This window comes from Moschus berezovskii, chromosome 1 (genome assembly GCF_049115385.1).
Source record: "Moschus berezovskii isolate FMDL1 chromosome 1, NW_MosBer_1.0, whole genome shotgun sequence".
NCBI lineage: Eukaryota > Metazoa > Chordata > Mammalia > Artiodactyla > Moschidae > Moschus > Moschus berezovskii.
Window position 1 is genome coordinate 112,642,115 of NC_142460.1, and position 25,738 is coordinate 112,667,852.

The window sequence follows — 25,738 nt, forward strand, 5'->3', positions numbered from 1 at the left end:
CACTTAGAATAAGGTGAAAATGGATGGAAGGACCACCCTGCCTGTATTCTGGGATGTGCAATGTTCATTTATTTCCTTTCTCTCTCTGTCCATCTTTCTCTACCTCAAAGGCTTTCCCTATTGATAATGTGATTATTAAGGCAAATTAATGTTAATCAAGGAAACTCAATCCAATAGAAAGTACACTTGGCAAACATACATATTTGTAGTATAGGAAAGGTGGCCTGGCCAATAGCTGCTGTTTGCCACTTATCCTGTGAGCAATTGTGGATTTCATTTGAGTTTCTGAGCAGAGAAAATGTGGGATCAGAATGAAGATCATCGATGTGAGATGGGTTTAGGATCTTGGGAATATAAAGTGTCTAAGATACCTTATATCAATTTAGTATATCGTGGTTATTAGCTGTTTTTTGGCCACTGCATTGAACACAGTCATACTGGCCTCATGTTACTTATCGTATGAGCTTCATCCATCCCATCTGTTTTATTTTCTGTAGCAGAATCAAATGTTATTAAATAATACTGTAAATGCACCTTAAACAGTTTAAAAGGAAAAAACTTCCTAGCAGAAATGTGGCAGAGTACACTAGTACCCTGATCTCTCTCAGATCTTACAGCTGAAGGTGTTTTTACCTCTGTACCTCATGTCCTTCCTTTCTAAACTCTCTTCTCCTCCCCAGCCCTTGTGAGCCCATAGCAGAGAATGCTGAGGCTGGCCCAGAAGGATCAAAAGCTTCACAGAAAGGACCCTAGTAAAAAGGGTTCCTAAAATGCTTCAAATATTTGTAGGGAAGTCAAGGAATAACTAATTCTGTGAGTATGTAACAATGGAGCTGCCTGGTGGAGAAAATTGCTTTGGTTGAAAGAAGAGTTTCTGGGGCTCAGTTTCCAGTCAACGTGTTCTTTCATTGAACTGCCCTGCTGAGCCAGTTTTGCACTGAGCTTCCAGGCCAAGTGAGAGAGATCGGGGGGATGGCATGGAGGATGAGAGCTTCAGGGCTCACTGGATCCTCAGTGAGTGTATGGAGGGTAAATTAGTGGCCCTCACCTCCTGTTAGGGAGATAGAAAGCCTATGTTCCTACTCTACTCTCCTGAGCAGTTCTGTTTCTCTTTATCTTGATCAATTTCAAACAGTAACAGCAAATATTCGTTCCTACGACATCCCACACTTCTGTGAATTTGCAGGGTCCACCCCTCATGCTATAACTTCTTCTCTAATGCTTTCCATCCTCTTCTTTCCTTTAGCTATTTTCCCCTTACTCTTGGGCTTCCCAGGTGGCCCAGCGGTAATGAATTTGCCTGTCATGCAGGAAGCGCAGGAGATGCCGGTTCGATCCCTTGGTTGGGAAGATCCCCTGGAGGAGGGCATGGCAAGCCACTCCAGTATTCTTGCCTGGAGAATCCCGTGGACAGAGAAGCCTAGCAGGATGAAATTCAAAGGGTCACAAAGAGTTGGACAGGACTGAGCATCTGAACACGCATTCCCTGACCCCCAAATGTCAGCCAGCAGTGGCAGAGGGACAGCAGGCAGCTGGTGGGCATTCGCCTCAGCTTCTTTCCTTCCCTTGTTGTTGCTGTCTTCCTTCTGCCTCTGTGATGTTCATCCAAAAGCACCGCAAGACTCACTGGCCCTCGACATACTGAAGTCTCATATTTGGCGAGTATTTTGCAGAAGTAGGGAGGGAGCATTTTAAACTACTCTATAGTTCAGCAGTACATGAACCATGAACTTCCAGATGTTCAAGCTGGTTTTAGAAAAGGCAGAGGAACCAGAGATCAAATTGCCAACATCCGCTGGATCATGGAAAAACCAAGAGAGTTCCAGAAAAACATCTATTTCTGCTTCATTGACTATGCCAAAGCCTGTGACTGTGTGGATCACAATAAACTGTGGAACATTCTGAAAGAGACGGGAATCCCAGACCACCTGACCTACCTCTTGAGAAACCTGTATGCAGGTCAGGAAGCAACAGTTAGAACTGTACATGGAACAACAGACTGGTTCCAAATAGGAAAAGGAGTACGTCAAGGTTGTATATTGTCACCCTGCTTATTTAACTTCTATGCAGAGTACATCATGCGGAATGCTGGGCTGGAAGAAGCACAGGCTGGAATCAAGATTGCCGGGAGAAATATCAATAACCTCAGATATGCAGATGACACCACCCTTATGGCAGAAAGTGAAGAGGAACTCAAAAGCCTCTTGATGAAAGTGAAAGAGAAGAGTGAAAAAGTTGGCTTAAAACTCAACATTCAGAAAACAAAGATCATGGCATCTGGTCCCATCACTTCATGGGAAATAGATGGGGAAACAGTGGAAACAGTGTCAGACTTTATTTTTTTGGGCTCCAAAATCACTGCAGATGCTGATTTCAGCCATGAAATAAAAGACGCTTACTCCTTGGAAGGAAAGTTATGACCAAACTAGATAGCATATTAAAAAGCAGAGACATTCCTTTGCCAACCAAGTTCCATCTAGTCAAGGCTATGGTTTTTCTAGTGGTCATGTATGGATGTGAGAACTGGACTCTGAAGAAATCTGAGTGCTGAAGAATTGATGCTTTTGAACTGTGGTGTTGGAGAAGACTCTTGAGAGTCCCTTGGACTGCAAGGAGATCCAACCAGTCCATTCTAAAGGAGATCAGTCCTGGGTGATCACTGGAATGACTGATTCTAAATCTGAAACTCCAATACTTTGGCCACCTCATGTGAAGAGTTGACTCACTGGAAAAGAGTCTGATGCTGGGAGGGATTGGGGCAGGAGGAGAAGGGGATGACAGAGGATGAGATGGCTGGATGGCATCACCGATTCAATGTACATGAGTTTGAGTGAACTCCGGGAGTTGGTTATGGACAGGGAGGCCTGGCGTGCTGTGATTCATGGGGTCACAAATAGTCAGACATGACTGAGTGACTGAACTGATAGTAACTCTGCCCATTTGTCACAAAATTTAATTGTCTTATATTTTTCCCAGAAGCACAATTATGAAAATCAATGAATATATTTTTCAGAAAGAAGAGTTCTCTAGTCTTTCAGCAATATTAGATTATAAATTACAATCCAAATTTACTGAGACACTGAATTGAGTCACCAAATTACATTTTTATGTATGCACCTTAAAGTATATCTATACAAAATCATAGGTAGATATATGTTTCCATTTGTTCCCAGTTTTGGCCATTCCTTTCATCCTTGTGAGTTATGTCTCTCTTAGCTCTATACTAGTCTGCTCACACCACTTCTTTTCCATCTTTGACAAAGAATCTGGCCACATAAAACAAATTAATTTTTAGAAATTTATTGAAAATTTTTGGAGTCAAGTGAGGGATAAAATTCACAGTTCACATCATTTTATCCCTCTTGCCATGTCTGCAGGTGAGCTGGCCTCTGAGCAAGGCTGGGCCAGTGGGGCCATGGCTCCGAAGTGCTGATGAGGGCAAGGTCAGCTCCAGGTATTATCCCTTGCCTTGTCCAACATCAAGACAAGGTAGATTCTTTTCATGTTGATGGCAGAAGTGCAGGAAGGGCAAGTAGAAACACAGAAACATAGAATGCCTCTTAAAGCCGAGTTTCAAAACAGGCACATGTCTCTCCTATCCATGTTCCATTGGTTGAAGCAAGTCATTTGGCCAAACCCAACACAAGTGGAAATACACTTCTCCACTGAAGGAACTGCAAAGTTATATTATAAACGGTGAGAACAGAAGGAGGAGTGAAATTTTTTGAAAAAACAATGCAATCTACCTGAGCGGAATTCATCAGATTAGCTCTAAAGCAAAGGCTTTTAAAAATGAACTTTAATCAAGATTCAGATCCAGTTTTTACGTATGCTCTGTGTGGCGCACCCTACTGATACTTGCTTTACATTGCTAAGTCCTGGTTTACTGCTTCACATTATGGAGTAGGTGGTGTTTGGCAACTAGTGGATGTGGTGTTTAGTTCACCTGTGGGCTTCCCTGGTGGCTCAGACAGTAAGGAATCTGCCAGCAATGCAAGTGACCCGGGTTCAATCCCAAGGTGGGAACATATACTGGAGAAGGGAATGGCAGCCCACTCAAGTGTTATTGCTTGGAGAATTCCATGGACAGAGGAGCCTGGCAGGCTATAGTCCATGGGGCTGCAAAGAGTCAGATATGACTGAGCGACTAACACTTTCACTAGTCATCTAGAGTTCATTTGTCTTGTTGGCTCTCAATTGTTGCCTGCCATGAATTTCCTTCTGTTACAGAACTTTGTATCTTTTTTTTTTTTTTAAAAAAACTAAAACTTCATGTTCGTTTCTTTTCCTTTGCTTGAAGAAAGTACTGCTGGCACCGAACCCATTAACATCCATTCTGGCCGAGTGGAATTTCTCTTTTATTTGTTTTGTGGCCTGAAAGAGTAAGGAAGAATTCAGAACATTACCTACTAATAGCAAAGAACATTTTGTTTTACTTACAAAACCATTAAACCCGAGATCCCACATACTGTGAGATATCTTTTATTTTTGTTTGACACAGCATTTTAAAATATATAGACACACACATACATGCATGCATTTGCACACACATCTTGTTGTACAATATGGATAACAGACAGTTCTATGTGTTGTGTGTAGGATATTTTGCTGTATTTTAAGAATTAGATTAAGAGAGCAAAATTTCTTAGCAGTAACATCATCAGTTTTCTCTCTATCTCTATCCATAAAAATGCTTGACTTTCAAGGAAATCAAGTCCAATAATACTAGAAATAACAGTAATTCCCATGCAGAATGTGTCATACTCATCTTCTTAGTTGTTCAAAGACCTTCCCATGTTCAGATGCAGAGTCTACTCTAAGAATGTGAAAGGCTCCATATCTTGAAAATTTGTCCCCAAACAAATATAGCTTATTCATTTACTAAACTTTTCTCAGAAAATATTTCATCACCTCCTATTTTTCCAAATAAAGATATGCATTGAGCATTACAAAAATGAATAAAGCAACTTGAAGATCTTACATTCTGGTAGGAAAGTTGGCAAGAAATAAGATGTAAGTAATTATAATGATATGATATGCTCTACTCTGTAGGTTTAAGTCCAGTGTTTTGAAGCAAAGACTCTGGAAGAGCCATGGAAGTCTTTCCTGCCTCATTTTTAGCACTTCATACAAGGCCTCACAGAAGAAGATGAAAGAGATTCATTGCAACTGTGGTTCTGTGAGGAGAGGCATCTGAATGCTGGTCTTGGGGAGAATTTTCTGGTAAGTTCTGAGGAATGGCTTCTATCTGCTCAGAATCTATGGAATATAAAAGGTAAGGCAATTTATTCATTCAACAAACATCTATTGTGTGACTTTTGTGACCTTGGCATCATTCCTATTCTTGAGATAGCTCAATGAACAAAATAAATCTCTTCCTTCACAGAACTTGTGAAGGAGACAGACAGTGAGCAATGAATGTAACAAGTAAATGAGAAAGTATGTTGGAAGGTATTCCTCAAGAAGTTACTCCTTCTACACCTCTTGGGGATTAGGTAATTTCTCAGGAGATTTCACAATAATTGGAGTTCCTTTCAATTGCCTTGTTCTGTTACACTGCACTTTCTTTGAATCAGAAGGTCACAGAGAGCAGACACTGTGGTACTCTTGTTATATTTGGGTGATGCATTTTGTAATGCTTGCTTGCTTATATGTGTTTTCCTCCTAACCATGTTTCAAACTCCTTGATGGGAGAAACTATTTTTGTTTTTGTATTTCTGGAACCCTTTACAATGAATGCTAAGTGCAAACTTGGTGATAATCTACAATGAGTCTTGTAGGATGAGTGGGCATATAGGTGTAGTCAGTAAGGGAAGATGAACTAGGATATGACATGGTGAGGAGGAAAGAGTGTATGGAGAACTTGAGGGCCAGCAAGTAATGGGATGAAGATTGAACTCTAACTCAAAAGCTTCCTGATGTTCCTGTGTTGTGTTCAGTTCAGTTCAGTTCAGTCGCTCAGTCGTGTCCGACTTTTTGTGACCCCATGAACCACAGCATGCCAGGCCTCCCTGTCCATCACCAACTCCCCGAGTTCACTCATACTCACGTTCATCGAGTCGGTGATGCCATCCAGCCATCTCATTCTCTGCCGTCCCCGTCTCCTCCTACCCCCAATCCCTCCTAGCATCAGACTCTTTTCCAGTGAGTCAACTCGTCGCATGAGGTGGCCAAAGTATTGGAGTTTCAGCTTTAGCGTAAGTCCTTCCAATGAACACCCAGGATTGATCTCCTTGAGAATGGACTGGTTGGATCTCCTTGCAGTCCAAGGGGCTCTCAAGAGTCTTCTCCAGCACCACAGTTCAAAAGCATCAATTCTTCGGCAATCCGCTTTCTTCACAGTCCAACTCTCACATCCATACATGACCACGGGAAAAACCATAGCCTTGACTAGACAGACCTTGGTTGGCAAAGTAATGTCTCTGCTTTTTAATATGCTATCTAGGCTGTTCATAACTTTCCTTCCAAGGAGTAAGCTTTTTTTAATTTCATGGCTGCAATCAGCATCTGCAGTGATTTTGGAGCCCCAAAAAATAAAGTCTGACACTGTTTCCACTGTTTTTCCATCTATTTCCCATGAAGTGATGGGACCAGATGCCATGATCTTTGTTTTCTGAATGTTGAGCTTCAAGCCAACCTTTTCACTCTCCTCTTTCACTTTCATCAAGAGGCTTTTGAGTTCCTCTTCACTTTCTGCCATAAGGGTGGTGTCATCTGCATATCTGAGGTTATTGATATTTCTCCCAGCAATCTTGATTCCAGCTTGTGCTTCTTCCAGCCCAGCGTTCCTCATGATGTACTCTGCATAGAAGTTAAATTAGCAGGGTGACAATATACAACCTTGACGTACTCCTTTTCCTATTTGGAACCAGTCTGTTGTTCCATGTCCAGTTCTAACTGTGGCTTCCTGATCTGCATACAGGTTTCTCAAGAGGCAGGTTGGCCCAAAATTTGTTTGTTCATAACATCTTAGGGAAAAAATCAAATAAACATTTGGGCCAACCCAATAAAAAGAACAACTGAAGTAGCTTTCCTTTTAAATGGGAGAAATTAAGAATGAAACAGGAAGCTGTCCACTTAACAGCACAATGACCCCCGTGACTCAGTTCATCGTTCTCTTGATGAAGAGCCAGCCTTGTCAATTTATCTGTCATTGTACAGGATTAATCATGTTCAATTTGTGCACAAGGTTTGGAGTTTTCTTAGAAGTTGTGTCTTATAGGACAGGTTTTACATGAACGAATCTGTGCCTTTGAAGCCCTTGAAAGAAAACCTTAGGCTTTGCTTGCAATCTGCATCACTCATGCGTGGGTTTGATGAAGTCTGTCTTGTGGGGAGATACTCTTAGTGTCATGGTGGTCTCCAGAGGCTTTGATCAAATACATGCTTCTCACTTCTGCCTCTTTATTTGTTTAACTTTGCAAGGGGTTATTTAGCATCAGGAATATTTAACTAATTTCAGGGGCGGTAGGGAACAATTCTTGTTTTCCTTGAGCACCTTGGGGTCCTGCAGAATGGAGGTGCTGCAGAAAGGGACATTGTTATTATAACAAGTGAGGATGTGGAGGGATACAAGTGGAACTGCATATTGCTATGATGAAAAGATAGTTACTGAAACATCTGGAGCCTGGGCAATTCATCTAGCGATGATTACACAGAGGCTGCAAGGCAACACGGTGTATTATCCAGAGTCCTGGAGGACCACTAAATGAAAACAGCAGCACTTCCATGTGAGAAGGAGGAGGAAGTGAGAGAACTTGTTATGCGAGACAAATAGTGAAAGAAACCCAAGCAAATGGCACAACAAAAACATCACTCTCCTCCTGAATGAAGTATTAAAAATGCAAAAGGCTGGCAATGCCTATATTCTTTCACTGCAGCTTCAGTTTGAATACATTTGGGACTTTTCCCCAAGCACCTGCTGCTTCCTGCCTTCCCCACTGCTCTCCCCTCTGGGGAAGAAAAGGCCCAAACAAACCATGGGGCACTTTGACTGGAAACAATTCCAGCAATCAGATAGGAATAAATGGGATAGCAGAGTGAGGTCCTCTGTGAACGTGTAAGAGAGCTAACGTGGTAATTTGGAGACAGCAGGAATGATGGAGTTTGTGGGTAGAATGAAGAGAAAATGGAGTTTATAAGGAGAGTACACAGAGCTTGGGTCAATGTGAATGTTTTCTTGGTGAGCTGATTTTGGGAGATCAATTAGAGATGACCCAGACATTCTCAAGGTCTCCTGTCTCTGTGAGCTAGGGGTGGAGGTGGAGTGGAGGATCAAACTGAGTTTGCCTTGTTGTTCAGTTGCTCGGTCGTGTCCGACTCTTTGCGACCCCACAGACTGTAGCATGCCAGGCTTTCCTGGGTTTGCCTTAAGTACCAGCTATTATTGACTGACCACGTATCCTACATAATCACAAGAGGCCTGGTAATGTCTTGAAAATTACTGAAAATTGCTGGGGAGCCCTGACATGGTCCACGAATCTATATTGGATATTGGTGACTCTCTTTTCGGGTGCCTGCTTGTCCATGGATCCCTTCTAGCCTTGTTATCTGTTGCTTTCACCTTGTTTTGATGCTTTACTGAAGAAATGAGGGCACGTAAGTGCCACAATGCTAGCTGTCACTTTTCTTAGTCCATCCGCTGTCCTCCTCCATAGGAAAGCCCCTGTTGGCAGGCAGACTTCTCAGACAGAAGCCTGACACCATCCTGCCGCCTCACTTTCCCTGGTCCCACTTCTTGAATCCAAACTGGTTTCCCCTCTCCAACGCCTCTGGAGAGAGCCAAACTCAATTAATATCATAATCTCCCTTGAGCAATGGACTCTGCCTGCAGTGAAGCCAGATATTTTGTAGGTTAAACAGAGTGCTTAACATCTCCTTATGAGCCTTCTACATTTGGAATAAGTCTACTAGCTCAGGCAGTCCTCCCAATTATAGGTAAGTTGTTGTCTTTCAGGCTTCCCTTGTGGCTCAGCTGGTAAAGAATCCACCTGCAATGCGGGAGACCTGGGTTCGATCCCTGGTTTGGGAAGATCACCTGGAGAAGGGAAAGGCTACCCATTCCAGTATTCTGGCCTGGAGAATGCCATGGACTGTATAGTCTGTGGGGTCACAAAGAGTCAGACACGACTGTTTCACTGGTTGACCATAAAGGCTCATCCGTATTTGTCAAGCTTTCCAGAGTAATATATATTTCAGTATCCACTCTAGATTGCCAAAACCCTCTTTCTCTCACTCCAGCTCTGACAATGCTGTTTCAGTTACTATTTCCTGAGATTGGAAGGAGTGATTTCATTTTAAGAGCCAGTTTATTCAGTTTGTGGTTCTAATAGTTCTGTTGTCCAGGACTGTGGTTGTGTGGTGATGGTTACTAGGACTTAGAACACTGCCACACAGGCAGTTCTTGCTTCCATCACATTCCTTTGCAGCAGACTATAAAGCCATGAAACTCAAGGCATCTGTTTATGGAATTCAGAAGCTGGACTCTGCTGGACAATGAAAAGCTCACTGAATATTTCTTGTGTGACTGTGCTGTGACAACTGTGTGACTATGTGACTTTCAATGTTAGGTTTCTTTAAGACTTTTCTAGTGCCTATACTTTATGACTATATTGTTAAGCAATATTTCATTTGTCCCAATCTCTTGACATTTTCTGCAGAGATGACCACAGATTATGTGCAATGAGATTCTTGGGTTCTACTGTCTTACATTTTATAGTAAGAGAATCTTTTGAAACTTGTAAAAAAAAACAAAACAAACTTCAGAAGTTGATAAATAGGTCATATTAATTTCTGGCTTCCCAGTGAAGTTAAAAGTGTTCTGATGATGTCAATAAGTGGTTGTGTGAGAAATTGTAGTTGTAGATATACTTTTAGATACCTGTGATCATGTTGGGTATTGTATAAAGAATTTTGATTATTATTTGAAAAACATTGGATTAACTCACTGTAATGCATATTATTGCATAACATTTATTTAACATTTGTTATGGCTTCCCTTGTGGCTCAGCTGGTAAAGAATCTGCCTGCAATGTGGGAGACCTGGGTTCAATCCCTGGGTTGGGAAGATCCCCTGGAAAAGAGAACATTTGTTATAAATGAACCACGTGACAAAGGAGATAATTCCTTTCTTGATAAGACGTAAAGTTGCTCAGGAGAGTTGTTTTTCTTAAATAAAATAGGTAAATAGGAAATAGCTACATGGAAAACATAAGTGTTATTTTAGCTTTATCTGCTAAGATTGACGAAAATAATATGTATAGCATTAAGAACAACAATTTCATTTCTGAATGTGTAGTGGGTACCTTGCAGAGTGCCAAGCAATTTGCCTATAGTTCCTTATTTAATCCTAATAATGAATTTTAGAGATATGGGAGCAGGGACTATAGTAAACTCCTGCTTCATGGGGATCACTGCCTACCTTTCTCTGGTAGCCTTTTCATGCTTTCAGAATCTGTTGCTATAGTTAACAGTTATAATTTAATGAATGTTTAGCATTTATTGGACAAATAAGTAATTGGAGAAATGGCTTCTGATTGTTCAAGTGTAAATGGAGGGGGTAGTGTTTTTGAGACAAATTTTATTTGAAATTTGTATTTGAATTAAGCTTTGGGCCTCCTGGCAATCAACACTAAGAGAAGGATAGTGAATGGTGAAAGTCTATTACTGCTTTTTTTTTTTTTTTAGCAATTAGTGTATGCTAAACTGTGTATTAATAAATTTAAACCCTAGTATAATATTATTATATGTTGATTACTCAATATGTGCTAACATTTTCCTCAGTGTATTATATGTAAGACAGACAGATAAAATATAGGATGTCCTGTTAAATTTGAATTTCAGATGGAAAATGAACAATTTTAGTATAAATATGTAATTTTTTTTCTTAAAATTCAAATTAAATTGGGCATCCTGTCATTTTCTAAATCTGGCAACTCTAGTCATATGCATTGTCTTAGTTCTGTTCAGGCTGCTCTAACGAAATACCATAGACATAGACTTATGTCTATGATACTATAAACGGTGGCTTATAAATAACAGAAATTTGTTTCTTATAGTTCTGGATACTGAGGAATTCAAGATCAGGGTGTCAACAGATTCAGTGTTTGGTGAGGGCCTGCTTTCTGGTTTGTTCTGTGTTCTCATACAGTGGAAGTCTCCTTTATAAGGACACGAATCCTATCCGTGAACACTTCACTCTCATGACCTAATTACTTCCCCAAATCAGCACCTCCTAATACTCTCACATTAGGGGTTATGCTTTCAACATTTTGGGAGAGGGACACAACATTCAGTCCATAGCAATTATCTTAATAATATAACGATCCTGTGAAAGTGAAAGTTGTTTAGTCATGTCCAACTCTTTGCAGCACCATGGACTATACAGTCCATGGGATTCTCCAGGTCAGAATACTAGAGTGGGTAGCCATTCCCTTCTCCAGGGGAATCTTCCTGGTCCAGGAATTGAACTGGGGTCTCCTGCATTGCAGGTGAATTCTTTACCCAAGAGACACATTTGAAGAATGGCAGCACTGAGGCATGAAAAGGTGTGTAGCTTGCCCAAGGCTCCATAACGAGTCAATATGAACCAGGCTTTACATCTAGGTAGATGGGTCTCAGTGAACGTCTTTAACTACCGTGCTATCTCCCGTATCTACCCCTATGGTGTAGGTATAATTATCCCCATTTTATACATCAGATGTTCGAGTTAGTGAAGTAAAGGAAATGGTGCCATGTTTTGAAGCCCATAAGAGAGGCAGAGCTGTGGCACAAAACCAGGGATGCCTGTCTCCAGATTCAGTGATTTTTAAAAAAAAATTATTTATTTGACTGTGCTGGGTCTTCACTGTTGCACATAGGTTTGCTCTAGTTGTGGTAAGCAGGGCTACTCTCTAGGTGTAGTGTGCAGGCTTTTCATTGCAGTGGTTTCTCTTGTTGCAGAACAACAAGCTCTAGGGCATGCAGGCTTTAGTAGCTGCAACACATGGGCTCAATAGTTGCAGCCTGTGAGCTGCAGTACATGGGCTTAGTCGTTGGTGGCACATGGACTTAGTTGCTCTCAAAGTCATGGCATGTAGGACCTTCCTGGATCAGGGATCAAACCTGCGGCTCCTGCATTGGCAGGTGGATTCTTTACCACTGAGCACCAGGGAAGTCCCCAGAGTCAGTGATTTTAATCTCTGTTTTTAAGGATAAAATAATGTAACTGGAATTTTGAAGTTTAGGGACTAATGAGGTTTTTGAGATACTAATATTTTCTTCCAGAATGATGTGAGACATAGGATAATGAAAATAAAAAAGCCTAAGAAGGCCTAATGCTGTTTTTAGCATCAACAAATTATACGTTGTGTTACTAAGATTCCTTTTATAGCAGAGACTTATTTCACTATTTATAATAGCATAAGTGAACTCTGGGAGTTGGTGATGGACAGGGAGGCCTGGCGTGCTGTGGTTCATGGGGTCGCAAAGAGTCGGACATGACTAAGCAACAGAACTGAATTGAACTGAACTGAAGTGTTGTCATTCGAATATTTCTATAGCTAAAGGGTCTGAACTGCAGAGAAGCTGATTCATCTTTTAGCATCTTACCTTATGCCCATGTCAACTCACAGGCTTTATTCAACACGCACAGCATAGAGTGGAGAAGGCGATGGCAACCCACTCCAGTTCTCTTGCCTGGAAAATCCCATGGATGGTGGAGCCTGGTAGGCTACAGTCCATGGGGTTGTGAAGAGTTGGACACGACTGAGTGACTTCACTTTCACTTTTCACTTTCATGCACTGGAGAAGGAAATGGCAACCCACTCCAGTATTCTTGCCTGGAGAATCCCAGGACCAGAGGAGCCCGGTGGGCTGTCGTCTATGGGGTCTCACAGAGTTGGACATGACTGACACGACTTAGCAGCAACAGCAGCACAGTATAGAGATTTTCAACATGATAGCAGTGAAAATGTCTCCTGAATATTGCCCTGTGTCCTGTATTTGATCCTTCAAATTAGCAATGACATATTTCAATTGGAGAGAAATGTATGCAAGAGAGTCCTTTAATCTACTTATTTTCATTGTATCTAGTCTGATACCATTCCAACATGGTAACTCAGGAGAAAACTAAGAAACAATATGAACATAGGCTTGTCAATAAAGAGAATTTCTTAAATAAGCAAATCAGGCTATTTAAACTTTTAAAAATGTGTTCATTTGAATCAAGCAAATCAAATGGATACATTTCAAATGACAGGCATAGAAATTTTTCTCTCACAGTTCAATTTGCGTCATCTCCCTGTTGTTTGAGGGAGTTGACCATTTGTGTGAAAATCAAGTAATTATATGCTCCAATGCTTTTTGAAAGAAAGGATGCAGAGAGGGAGAAAAAACCAAGTGTGGACCACCTATAGATATCAACAAAGCTTGACTCTGATGGTTTGGAATGAACTGAAATAGTTACCATCACGCATTTTGCGGGTGACTTGGTGACCTTTGCATCTACTTTGAGTTCTGTATTTTAAGCTTGAGGATTATTCACTTCTATGGTATGGAAAATGTCTGTTTAAATAGTTTTGGAGGGAATTATGTAATATCTTTCTTTGGGGACTCACGATGATCTTTAGTTATACAGAATGTAAATGGATGTTTACTGCTAGTGTACCATGGCTCGTTTGACAACTGTAGTCCTTTACATGTTTTCACATGTTACATGCAAATAAGATGTTTACATTTGTCGACTCATTTCATTCTAATAAATGAGATACATAGAGAAGGTTTGTTTATAGTTGTTTACGCTGGAGGACAGTTTTCAAGATCACACAGTCGGAGTAATTTGGAACCAGGGCTGAGATTCAGCTCTTTGGTGCCTTCTTCATTATGTAATGTTATTGCTATATAATTTTGCCAAGTGTGATTTGTTACAGGATTAGCCCAATTTGTTCTTAGGGTTTTCAGAAGTAAGTGTGAAATATGATAATTTTCTGAAAATTCCTATTTGCTGTAGAATTGACTTGAAGCAAAATATGAGGTGGATAATGTGTTATCATTTACCTTGTTTTTCTTTGCCCTTTGGTTATCCCTTCTCCTTACATAGTGTCAAGTACTCTCATTCTGCTCCTTCTTTTATATCCAAAGACACTTTCTACAAAATATATCAAAACCTATTTTTCTGAGTGAATGTTCACATTGTGAAATGATACTTCCAAGAAAACTCAGGGCTTTTCCATGCAAGTGTCCTAGGCAGAAACAAGCTTACAAATTAATTCCCACTTATCTATAAATAACTATTTTCCTGGTCAGTGGCATAGACATTTAAAAAGAGAATATTTATACTTTGACGTTGGTTGAGGACCTGCTATGTGTCCAGTATTGGGATAAAGATGGAATACATGGGGCCTCTGTTCAGCTCAGTGGTGCTGGGCAGAGTTGGTTACAGGAAATGAGACTCTGAAATAAGGGCCGTGGGTACAGTGGGGACCATTCCTGCCTCCTCGCAGGTTGCAGTGCAGGTTTGGGTCTCAGAAATGCAATTTTGAAATCTCATGCAGAAATGTCTTTGTCTTCTCTTCCTAGATACGTACACTGTGTGACTCCTTGTTTTCACTGTTTATCTCTGCAAATCACCCCAGCTGTCTAACTCCAGAAATTACTTTCAGAAGGAAATGGAACTTTCCCATTTTGTTGGTGAGAGATGTCAAAACTGGAGATGCTGCTTGAAAGCACAGATCTGAAATGCTATTTCGTTAAAGGGCCTGGTATATTTTAAAACAATACTCAAATTATTTGGAAATTATCTTAAGGCACTTTTAAAAGCATAAAATTCCTCTTGCTGAGAAAAAAAATCAACTTACAATTTGCATGTCACAAACTTCAGGATCCAGGCATACAAGGCACGCTGTTCAGGTGGGACCTATTGGTCTGTAGTGCCTTCTCCTGGATTTGATTTTCAACTTTTTTAATGGAAAAATTCAAACACACATAAAAGTGGAAAGAATAATCGACTGATCTGATCCCCGAAATCAACAATTATTAATTAATTTATAAATCTTGTTTCATCTCCCCGCTACGTACTCCCAGATCATGAAGCCAATGCCAGACTTCATATCATTTCATCTGTAAATATATTAAAGTTCCTCTTGTTTCTTACAAAACCAACTATCATATCATTTAAAATTGACAGTAACTCCTGAATATCATCACCTGGTCACTTCAAATTTCTGATTGTTTCATTAAAAATTTCTTGACAGTATCATTGTTAGAATCTGGACCCAGGCCAGCTCCCCATACTATCACTGGTAACTAAGTCTCATGTCTCATCTCTCCGTACCTAGAGATCTCCCCCAACTCTTTTTCTGTGTCATCTCTCTGTAGAAAACCCAGGTTACTAGTCCTGGAGGGTGTCCCCAGTCTGGATTTTGCTGGTTATATCCACATGTTTTCCTTTATTGAGTTCCCCTTTCTCCCTTGTTTCCAGCCTGGGGTCAGAATCTGCTGCTGTTGTTGTTTATTGGCCAGTTCTGTTTGGTGGGAGCATTTCATCTGTGGTGGTGGCTGGTCCACCTGTGGGCCACAGGTCTGGTTGTTTCCTTCTGTGACGATGACCATTGATAATAATGACCATCCGGCTCCATGACTTGATAAAGGTTGCACAGGCAGATCTCACATGTAACAGGTTAGCTCCCAGACCATCTTGATAAAGCAAGTCACATGAACTTTCTGGTTTCCCAGTGCATATAAGAGTTATGTTTACACACACTGTAGTCTATTGGGTGTGCAATAGCATTACAAACTTAGGAGCTTATAAGAAAATTCCACCTTTATTTTTGCCTTCACTTGTTTAAATATGAATAAATCTTCGTGGGATTTGTAACCCTTGAAAAGTCTACAGGGAAAGAGTAAAACCCTACATCCCGTAAAAAAAGAGAATGCTTAGAAGGAAAGGTACAGTAAAAAGAAATTCACATTTTGTCTTTTGTTTTCATTGCAGTTTGTTCTGGGATGAGTTCATTTTCATTTAATCTGCTTGGATTTGTAGATTTTTCCTATATTTGAGAGTTCATGTCTTTCAATAATTAGAGGAAATTCTGAGTTATTATCTCTTTGAATATTATCTTCCCCATTTTCTTCTATTCTTCCCCATTTGTTGGATCATCTCAAAATATTAGCACATATTTTGTACATGCTGCTGCTGCTGCTGCTAAGTCGCTTCAGTCATGTCCGACTCTGTGCGACCCCATAGACGGCAGCCCACCAGGTTCCCCTGTCCCTGGGATTCTCCAGGCAAGAACACTGGAGTGGGTTGCCATTTCCTACTCCAATGCATGAAAGGGAAAAGTGAAAGTGAAGTCGCTCAGTCGTGTCTGACTCTTAGCGACCCCATGGACTGCAGCCTACCAGGTTCCTCCATCCATGGGATTTTCCAGGCAAGAGTACTGGAGTGGGGTGCCATTGCTTTCTCCATTTTGTACATAGTGCTAGATTGTTGGTAATGGTCACAATGATAATGACGATGATTAGTTTAGAGATGTCTATATATTAGAGGTAAAAGATCAAGAAATTTGAAGTTACATTGACCTTGATTTAACTATAATAGCTTTGTGATGTTGGCTGTGTTACTTAGCCCCTTTTAACTGCAGTTTCCTTGAAGTGAAGTAAGTCAGAAAGAAAAACACCAATACAGTATATTAATGCATATATATGGAATTTAGAAAGATGGTAATGATGACCCTATATGTGAGACAGCAAAAGAGACACAGATGTAAAGAACAGACTTTTGGACTCTGTGGGAGAAGACGAGGGTGGGATGATTTGAGAGAATAGCATTGAAACATGTATATTACCATATGTGAAATAGATCGCCAGTACAGGTTCAATGCATGAGATGGGATGCTCAGGGCCCTGAGTGCACTGGGCTCAGGGCACTGGGATGACCCTGAGGAATGGGATGGGAAGGGAGGTGGGACGGGGGTTCAGGATGGGGGACACATGTACACCCATGGCTGATTCATGTGAATGTATGGCAAAACCACTACAATATTGTAAACTAATTAGTCTCCAATTAAAATGAATATATTTACAAAAAAATAAAAACAATAAAATAAAATAACACTTAACTCCCAGAGCTTTAAATGCTCTGATAATTAGTGGGTTCTCAGTAAATATTCATTTCCATTTCTTTACCAGAATTGTTTTTAAAACACCAAGATAGGGTTTTCTGTGTAGAGGATCATGTCATCAGCGAACAGTGAAAGCTTTACTTCTTCTTTTCCAATTTGTATTCCTTTTATGTCTTTTTCTGCTCTGATTGCTGTGGCCAAAACTTCCAGAACTATGTTGAATAGTAGTGGTGAGAGTGGGCACCCTTGTCTTGTTCCTGACTTTAGGGGAAATGCTTTCAGTTTTTCACCATTGAGGATAATGTTTGCTGTGGGTTTGTCATATATAGCTTTTATTATGTTGAGGTATGTCCCTTCAATTCCCACTTTCTGGAGAGTTTTTATCAAAAATGGATGTTGAATTTTGTCGAAGGCTTTCTCTGCATCTATTGAGATAATCATATGATTTTTATTTTTCAGTTTGTTAATGTGGTGTATTACGTTGATTGATTTGCGGATATTGAAGAATCCTTGCATTCCTGGGATAAAGCCCACTTGGTCATGATGTATGATCTTCTTAATGTGTTGTTGGATTCTGATTGCTAGAATTTTGTTAAGGATTTTTGCATCTATGTTCATCAGTGATATTGGCCTATAGTTTTCTTTTTTTGTGGGGTCTTTACCAGGTTTTGGGATTAGGGTGATGGTGGCCTCATAGAATGAGTTTGGAAGTTTCCCTTCCTCAGCTATTTTCTGGAAGAGTTTGAGTAGAATAGGTGTTAGCTCTTCTCTAAATTTTTGGTAGAATTCAGCTGTGAAGCCGTCTGGACCTGGGCTTTTGTTTGCTGGGAGATTTTTGATTACAGTTTCAATTTCCGTGCTTGTGATGGGTTTGTTCAGATTTTCTATTTCTTCCTGGTTCAGTTTTGGAAAGTTGTACTTTTCTAGGAATTTGTCCATTTCTTCCAGGTTATTCATTTTATTGCCATATAATTGCTGATAGTATTCTCTAATAATCCTTTGTATTTCTGTGTTGTCAGTTGTGATCTCTCCATTTTCATTTCTAATTTTATTGATTTGGTTCTTCTCCCTTTGTTTCTTGATGAGTCTGGCTAGTGGTTTGTCAATTTTATTCACCTTCTCAAAGAACCAGCTTTTGGCTTTGTTGATTTTTGCTATGGTCTCTTTTGTTTCTTTTGCATTTATCTCTGCCCTAATTTTTATGATTTCTTTCCTTCTACTGACCCTGGGGTTCTTCATTTCTTCCTTTTCTAGTTGCTTTAGATGTAGAGTTAGGTTATTTAGTTGACTTTTTTCTTGTTTCTTGAGGTATGCCTGTATTGTTATGAACTTCCCCCTTAGCACTGCTTTTACAGTGTCCCAGAGGTTTTGGGTTGTTGTGTTTTCATTTTCATTCATTTCTATGCATATTTTGATGTCTCTTTTGATTTCTTCTATGATTAGTTCATTATTCAGCAGCGTGTTGTTCAGTCTCCATATGTTGGCACTTTTAACAGTTATTCTCCTGTAATTGAGATCTAATCTTACTGCATTGTGGTCAGAAAAGATGCTTGGAATGATTTCAATTTTTTTGAATTTACCAAGGCTAGATTTATGTCCCAGGATGTGATCTATCCTGGAAAAGGTTCCGTGTGCGTTTGAGAAAAAGGTGAAATTCATTGTTTTGGGGTGAAATGTCCTATAGATATCTATTAGGTCTAACTCTTCTATTATATCATTTAAAGATTGTGTTTCCTTGTTAATTTTCTGTTTAGTTGATCTATCCATAGATGTAAGTGGGGTGTTAAAATCTCCCACTATTATTGTGTTATTGTTAATTTCCCCTTTCATACTTGTTAGTAATTGTCTTACATATTGCGGTGCTCCTATGTTAGGTGCATAAATATTTATAATTGTTATATCTTCTTCTTGGATTGATCCTTTGATCATTATGTGGTTTCCTTCTTTGTCTCGTTTCACAGCCTTTGTTTTAAAGTCTATTTTATCTGATATGAGTATTGCTACTCCTGCTTTCTTTTGGTCTCTATTTGCATGGACTATCTTTTTCCAGCCCTTCACTTTCAGTCTGTATGCGTCCCTCGTTTTGAGGTGGGTCTCTTGTAGACAACATATATGGGGGTTTTGTTTTTGTATCCATTCAGCCAGCCTTTGTCTTTTGGTTGGGGCATTCAACCCATTTACATTTAAGGTAATTATTGAAAAGTAGGATCCCGTAGCCATTTTCTTTATTGCTTTGGGTTCAAGTTTATACACTCTTTCTGTGATTCCTGTCTATAGAAGATCCTTTAGCATTTGTTGGAGAGCTGGTTTGGTGATGCTGAATTCCCTCAGCTTTTGCTTGTCTGTAAAGCTTTTGATTTCTCCTTCATATTTGAATGAGATCCTTGCTGGGTATAATAATCTGGGCTGTAGGTTATTTTCTTTCATCGCTTTAAGTATATCTTGCCACTCCCTTCTGGCCTGAAGAGTCTCTGTTGAAAGATCAGCTGTTATCCTTATGGGAGTCCCCTTGAGTGTTATTTGCTGCTTTTCCCTTGCTGCTTTTAATATTTGTTCTTTGTGTTTGATCTTTGTTAATTTGATTAATATGTGTCTTGGAGTATTTCGCCTTGGGTTTATCCTGTTGGGGACTCTCTGGATTTCTTGGACTTGGGTGATTATTTCTTTCCCTATTTTAGCGAAGTTTTCAACTATTATCTCCTCAAGTATTCTCTCATGGTCTTTCTTTTTGTCTTCTTCTTCTGGGACTCCTATCATTCGAATGTTGGAGCGTTTAACATTGTCCCAGAGGTCTCTAATATTGTCCTCATTTCTTTTAATTCGTTTTTCTTTTTTCCTCTCTGTTTCATTTATTTCTACAATTCTATCTTCTAGTTCGCTTATCCTGTCTTCTGCCTCTGTTATTCTACTGTTTGTTCCCTCCAGAGTGTTTCTGATCTCATCTATTGCATTATTCATTGTATATTGACTCTTTTTTATTTCCTCTAAGTCCTTATTAAATCTTTCTTCCATCTTCTCAATCCTTTTCTCCAGGTTATTTATCTGTAACTCCATTTTACTTTCAAGATTTTGAATCATTTTCACCATCAAAATTCGAAATTCTTTATCAGGTAGATTCCCTATATCTTCTTCTTTTGTTTGTGTTGGTGGGCAATTATCTTGTTCCTTTACTTGCTGGGTATTTCTCTGCCTCTCCATCTTGCTTATATTGCTTTGCTTGGGGTGTCCTTTCCCTCTTCTTGCAGTTTGTGGAGTTCTCTTTATTATGTAGTTTCTTCGCTGTGTGTGGGGTTGGACAGGTGACTTGTCCGGGTTCCCTGGTTAGGGAAGCATGTGTCAGTGTTCTGGTGGGTGGAGCTGGATTTCTTCTCTTTCCTTTAGAAGACGATGGGCTACTTTTCTGGGAGCCTGATGTCCTCTGCCAGTATTCAGAAGTTGTTTTGTGGACTTTACTCCACGTTCAAATGTTCTTCTGATGAATTTGTGGGGAAGAAAGTGGTCTCGCCGTCTTGTTCCTTCCTCCCCAGAACACTGGATTCTTATATTCCACTTGGTCGTGGAGTATCTCTTCCCAGCTGCTCCAGCAAGGCGCAGCCGCTGCAGCTTACCTTGGACGAGGGGTATCTCCCCAAGGCCGCCCCTCCTGCCTTGAATGTGGATCAGCTCCTCCCGGCCCTCCGGTGCCCAAGCAGCCACCGCCTCCTGGACGTGGTACAGCTCCTCTCGGCCACCGCCCTAACTCTGGGCGCGGGGCAGCTCCTCTCAGCCACGATTCTGCACGTGGTCGGTTGCGCCGGGAGCCGGGCGTCTCTCGCGTCTGCGCCGCCGGGAGCCGGGCGTCTCTCGCGTCTGCGCCGCCGGGAGCCGGGCGTCTCGCGCGTCTGCGCCGCCGGGAGCCGGGCGTCTCGCGCGTCTGCGCCGCCGGGAGCCGGGCGTCTCGCGCGTCTGCGCCGCCGGGAGCCGGGCGTCTCGCGCGTCTGCGCCGCCGGGAGCCGGGCGTCTCTCGCGTCTGCGCCGCCGGGAGCCGGGCGTCTCTCGCGTCTGCGCTGCCGGGAGCCGGGCGTCTCTCGCGTCTGCCTTTTTGAGATGGGTCAGTTCCTCCTTCAGCAGCTGCTAATGACCTCCACTAGCAAGAGTTTCTTTCTCTTGAATTCCTGGATGTGTTGGACATAAATCACCAGTAACTGCGGAATGTTTTCCACATATTCATAGCCTTAGCGTCCATCCAGAAATCCGGAAGTCACTATTCATCACGCCCTGCCTCTCAGGTCACCGACCTGACAAAACACAGGAACAGGTTTGGAGAGTCCTACCGTGGAGACTTCTGGCGGCCATTCTACCAGAAGACTCTACCAGAAAACTACTAGAGCTAATCAATGATTACAGCAAAGTTGCAGGATATAAAATCAACACACAGAAATCCCTTGCATTCCTATACACTAATAATGAGAAAATAGAAAGAGAAATTAAGGAAACTATTCCATTCACTGTTGCAATGAAAACAATTAAATACTTAGGAATATATCTACCTAAGGAAACAAAAGACTTGTACATAGAAAACTATAAAACACTAGTGAAAGTAATCAAAGAGGACATGAATAGATGGAGAAATATACCGTGTTCGTGGATTGGAAGAATAAATATTGTAAAAATGAGTATACTACCCAAAGTAATTTATACATTCAATGCAATCCCTATCAAGCTACCAACAATATTTTTCACAGAACTAGAACAAATAATCTCACAATTTGTATGGAAATACAAAAAACCTCGAATAGCCAAAGCAATCTTGAGGAAGAAGAATGGAACTGGGGGAATTAACCTGCCGGACTTCAGGCTCTATTACAAAGCCACAGTCATCAAGACAGTATGGTACTGGCATAAAGACAGAAATATAGATCAATGGAACAAAATAGAAAGCCCAGAGATAAACCCACGCTCCTATGGACACCTTATCTTCGACAAAGGAGGCAAGAATATAAAATGGAGAAAAGACAGTCTCTTTAACAAGTGGTGCTGGGAAAACTGGTCAGCCACTTGTAAAAGAATGAAACTAGAACACTTCCTAACACCATACACCAAAATAAACTCAAAATGGATTAAAGATCTAAATGTAAGACCAGAAACTATAAAACTCCTAGAGGAGAACGTAGGCAAAACACTCTCCGACATAAATCACAGCAGGATCCTCCAAGACCCACCTCCCAGAATATTGGAAATAAAAGCAAAAATAAACAAATGGGACCTAATTAAAATCAAAAGCTTCTGCACAGCAAAGGAAACTCTAAGCAAGGTGAGAAGACAACCTTCAGAATGGGAGACAATAATTGCAAATGAAGCAACTATTTTAGGTAAAGGACTAATCTCCAAATTATACAAGCAGCTCCTGCAGCTTAATTCCAGAAAACTAAGTGACCCAATCAAAAAATGGGCCAAAGAACTAAACAGACATTTCTCCAAAGAAGACATAAAGATGGCTAATAAACACATGAAAAAATGCTCAACATCCCTCATCATCAGAGAAATGCAAATCAAAACCACAATGAGATACCATTTCACACCAGTCAGAATGGCTGCTATCCAAAAGTCTACATGCAATAAGTGCTGGAGAGGGTGTGGAGAGAAGGGAACCCTCTTACACTGTTGGTGGGAATGCAAACTAGTACAGCCACTATGGAGAACAGTGTGGAGATTCCTCAGAAAACTGGAAATAGAACTGCCATATGATCCAGCGATCGCACTCCTGGGCATACACACCGAGGAAACCAGAATTGAAAGAGACACATGTACTCCAATGTTCATTGCAGCACTGTTTATAATAGCCAGGACATGGAAGCAACCTAGATGTCCATCTGCAGATGAATGGATAAGAAAGCTTTGGTACATATACACAATGGAGTATTTCTCAGCCATCAAAAAGAATGCATTTGATTCAGTTTTAATGAGGTGGATGAAATTGGAGCCAATTATACAGAGTGAAGTAAGCCAGAAAGAAGAACATCAATACCGTATATTAACGCATATATATGGAATTTAGAAAAATGGTAACCTGAACCCTGTATAAGAGACTGCAAAAGAGACATAGGCATTGAGAACAGTCTTTGGGACTCTGTGGGAGAGGGTGAAGGTGGAATGATTGGAGAGAATGGAATTGTAGCATGTATATTATCATAAGTGACCAGTCCAGGTTCGACGCATAAATTTTCCTCTGTTCATTTCTTTGCATTTGTGCTTTTTTAATAAAATTCTTTTTTAAATTAAAAAAAAAAAAAAGAATTAGGAACAATGTATAGTAGGCATCTAGCATCATATAGTTACATAGGAAGGTATTAAACAAATGAAATATAATAAAAAAAAATAAAGAACTATTCAGATTAATTTTGACTGTTGTTTTATTATGTATGTTTGAACAGGAAGGAAAAAAACTTCATTGATATGAACAGGTAAGATAAACATGTCAATTATACCTAAGAAGCATGTCCTCTGAAAATGAGTCATAGTAATAAAAATGCTGTAAAAATCTAAAAAAAAAAAATAAAACACCAAGATAAGCTGTGCCTGACTCTGCAACCCAATGGACTGCAGCATGCCAGGCTCCCTTGTCTTTCACTGTCTCCCAGAGTTTACTAGGATTCAGGTCCAATGAGCTGGTCATGCTATCTAATCATCTCATTCTCTACCATCCCCTTCTCCTTTTGCCTTCAATCTTTCCCAGCAGCACAGTCTTTTCCAATGAATCAGCTCTTCATATCAGTTGGCCAAAGTATTGGGGCTTCAGAGTCAGTCCTTCCAATGACACTGATTCTTCAGTTCAGTTCAGTCGCTCAGTTGTGTCTGACTCTCCGTGACCCCATGAATCACAGCACGCCAGGCCTCCCTGTCCATCACCAACTCCCGGAGTTCACTCAAACTTATGTCCACAGAATCAGTGATGCCATCCAGCCATCTCATTCTCGGTCGTCCCCTTCTCCTCCCGCCCCCAACCTTTCCCAGCATCAGAGTCTTTTCCAGTGAGTCAACCCGTCGCATGAGGTGGCCAAAGTATTGCAGCTTCAGCATCAGTCCTTCCAATGAACACCCAGGATTGATCTCCCTTAGAATGGACTGGTTGGATCTCCTTGCAGTACAAGGGACTCTCAAGAGTCTTCTCCAAAACCACAGTTCAAAGGCATCAATTCTTCGAAGATCAGCTTTCTTCACAGTCCAACTCTCACATCCATACATGACCACGGGAAAAACAATAGCCTTGACTAGGCGGACCTTGGTTGGCAAAAAGTAATGTCTCTGCTTTTCAATATATTATCAAGGTTGGTCATAACTTTCCTTCCAAGAAGTAAGCATCTTTTAATTTCATGGCTGCAATCAGCATCTGCAGTGATTTTTGGAGCCCAAAAAAATAAAGTCTGACACTGTCTCCACTGTTTTTCCATCTATTTGCCATGAAGTGATGGGACCCAGATGCCATGATCTTTGTTTTCTGAATGTTGAGCTTCAAGCCAACCTTTTCACTCTCCTCTTTCACTTTCATCAAGAGGGTTTTTAGTTCCTCTTCACTTTCTGCCATAAGGGTAGTGTCGTCTGCATATCTGAGATTATTGATATTTCTCCCGGCAATCTTGGTTCCAGCTTGTGCTTCTTCCAGCCCAGCATTCCTCATGATGTACTCTGCATATAAGTTAAATAAGCAAGGTGACAACATATAGCCTTGACACACTCCTTTTCCTATTTGGAACCCGTCTGTTGTTCCATGTACAGTTCTGACTGTTGCTACCTGACCTGCATACAGGTTTCTCAAGAGGCAGGTCAGGTGGTCTGGTATTCCCATCTCTTTCAGAATGTTCCACAGTTTATTGTGATCCACACAGTCAAAGGCTTTGGCATAGTCAAGGAAGCAGAAATAGATGTTTTTCTGGAACTCTCTTGCTTTCTCCATGATCAGCGGATGTTGGCAATTTGATCTCTGGTGCCTCTGCCTTTTCTAAAACCTGCTTGAACATTTGGGAGTTCACGGTTCACATATTGCTGAAGCCTGGCTTGGACAATTTTGAGCATGACTTTACTAGCGTGCGAGATGAGTGCAATTGTGCGGTAGTTTGAGCATTCTTTGGCATTGCCTTTCTTTGGGATTGGATTGAAGACTGACCTTTTCCAGTCCTGTGGCCACTGCTGAGTTTTCCAAATTTGCTGGCATATTGAGTGCAGCACTTTCACAGTATCATCTTTCAAGATTTGAAATAGCTCAACTGGAATTCCATCACCTCCACTAGCTTTGTTCGTAGTGATGCTTTCTAAGGCCCACTTGACTTCACATTCCAAGATGTCTGGCTCTAGGTCAGTGATCACGTTATTGTGACTATCTTGGTTATGAAGATCTTTTTTGTATAGTTCTTCTGTGTATTCTTGCCACCTCTTCTTAATATCTTCTGCTTCTGTTAGGTCCATACCATTTCTGTCCTTTATCGAGCCCATCTTTGCATGAAATGTTCCCTTGGAATCTCTAATTTTCTTGAAGAGATCTCTTGTTTTTCCTATTCTGTTGTTTTCCTCTATTTCTTTGCATTGATCACTGAGGAAGGCTTTCTTATCTCTCCTTGCTATTCTTTGGAACTCTGCATTCAGATGCTTATATCTTTCCTTTT

At 40.7% G+C, this 25,738-nt stretch overlaps 1 long non-coding RNA gene across 1 annotated transcript in view; it reads left to right on the forward strand.

The window, feature by feature from the left end:
• LOC148778819 (uncharacterized) overlaps positions 1-25,738 on the forward strand; it is a 358,916-nt gene that overhangs the window by 102,521 nt on the left and 230,657 nt on the right. Inside the window, exon 2 of the long non-coding RNA XR_016038097.1 lies at positions 5,053-5,223. This is a non-coding gene — a long non-coding RNA (uncharacterized LOC148778819). The remainder of the gene's footprint in view (positions 1-5,052; positions 5,224-25,738) is intronic.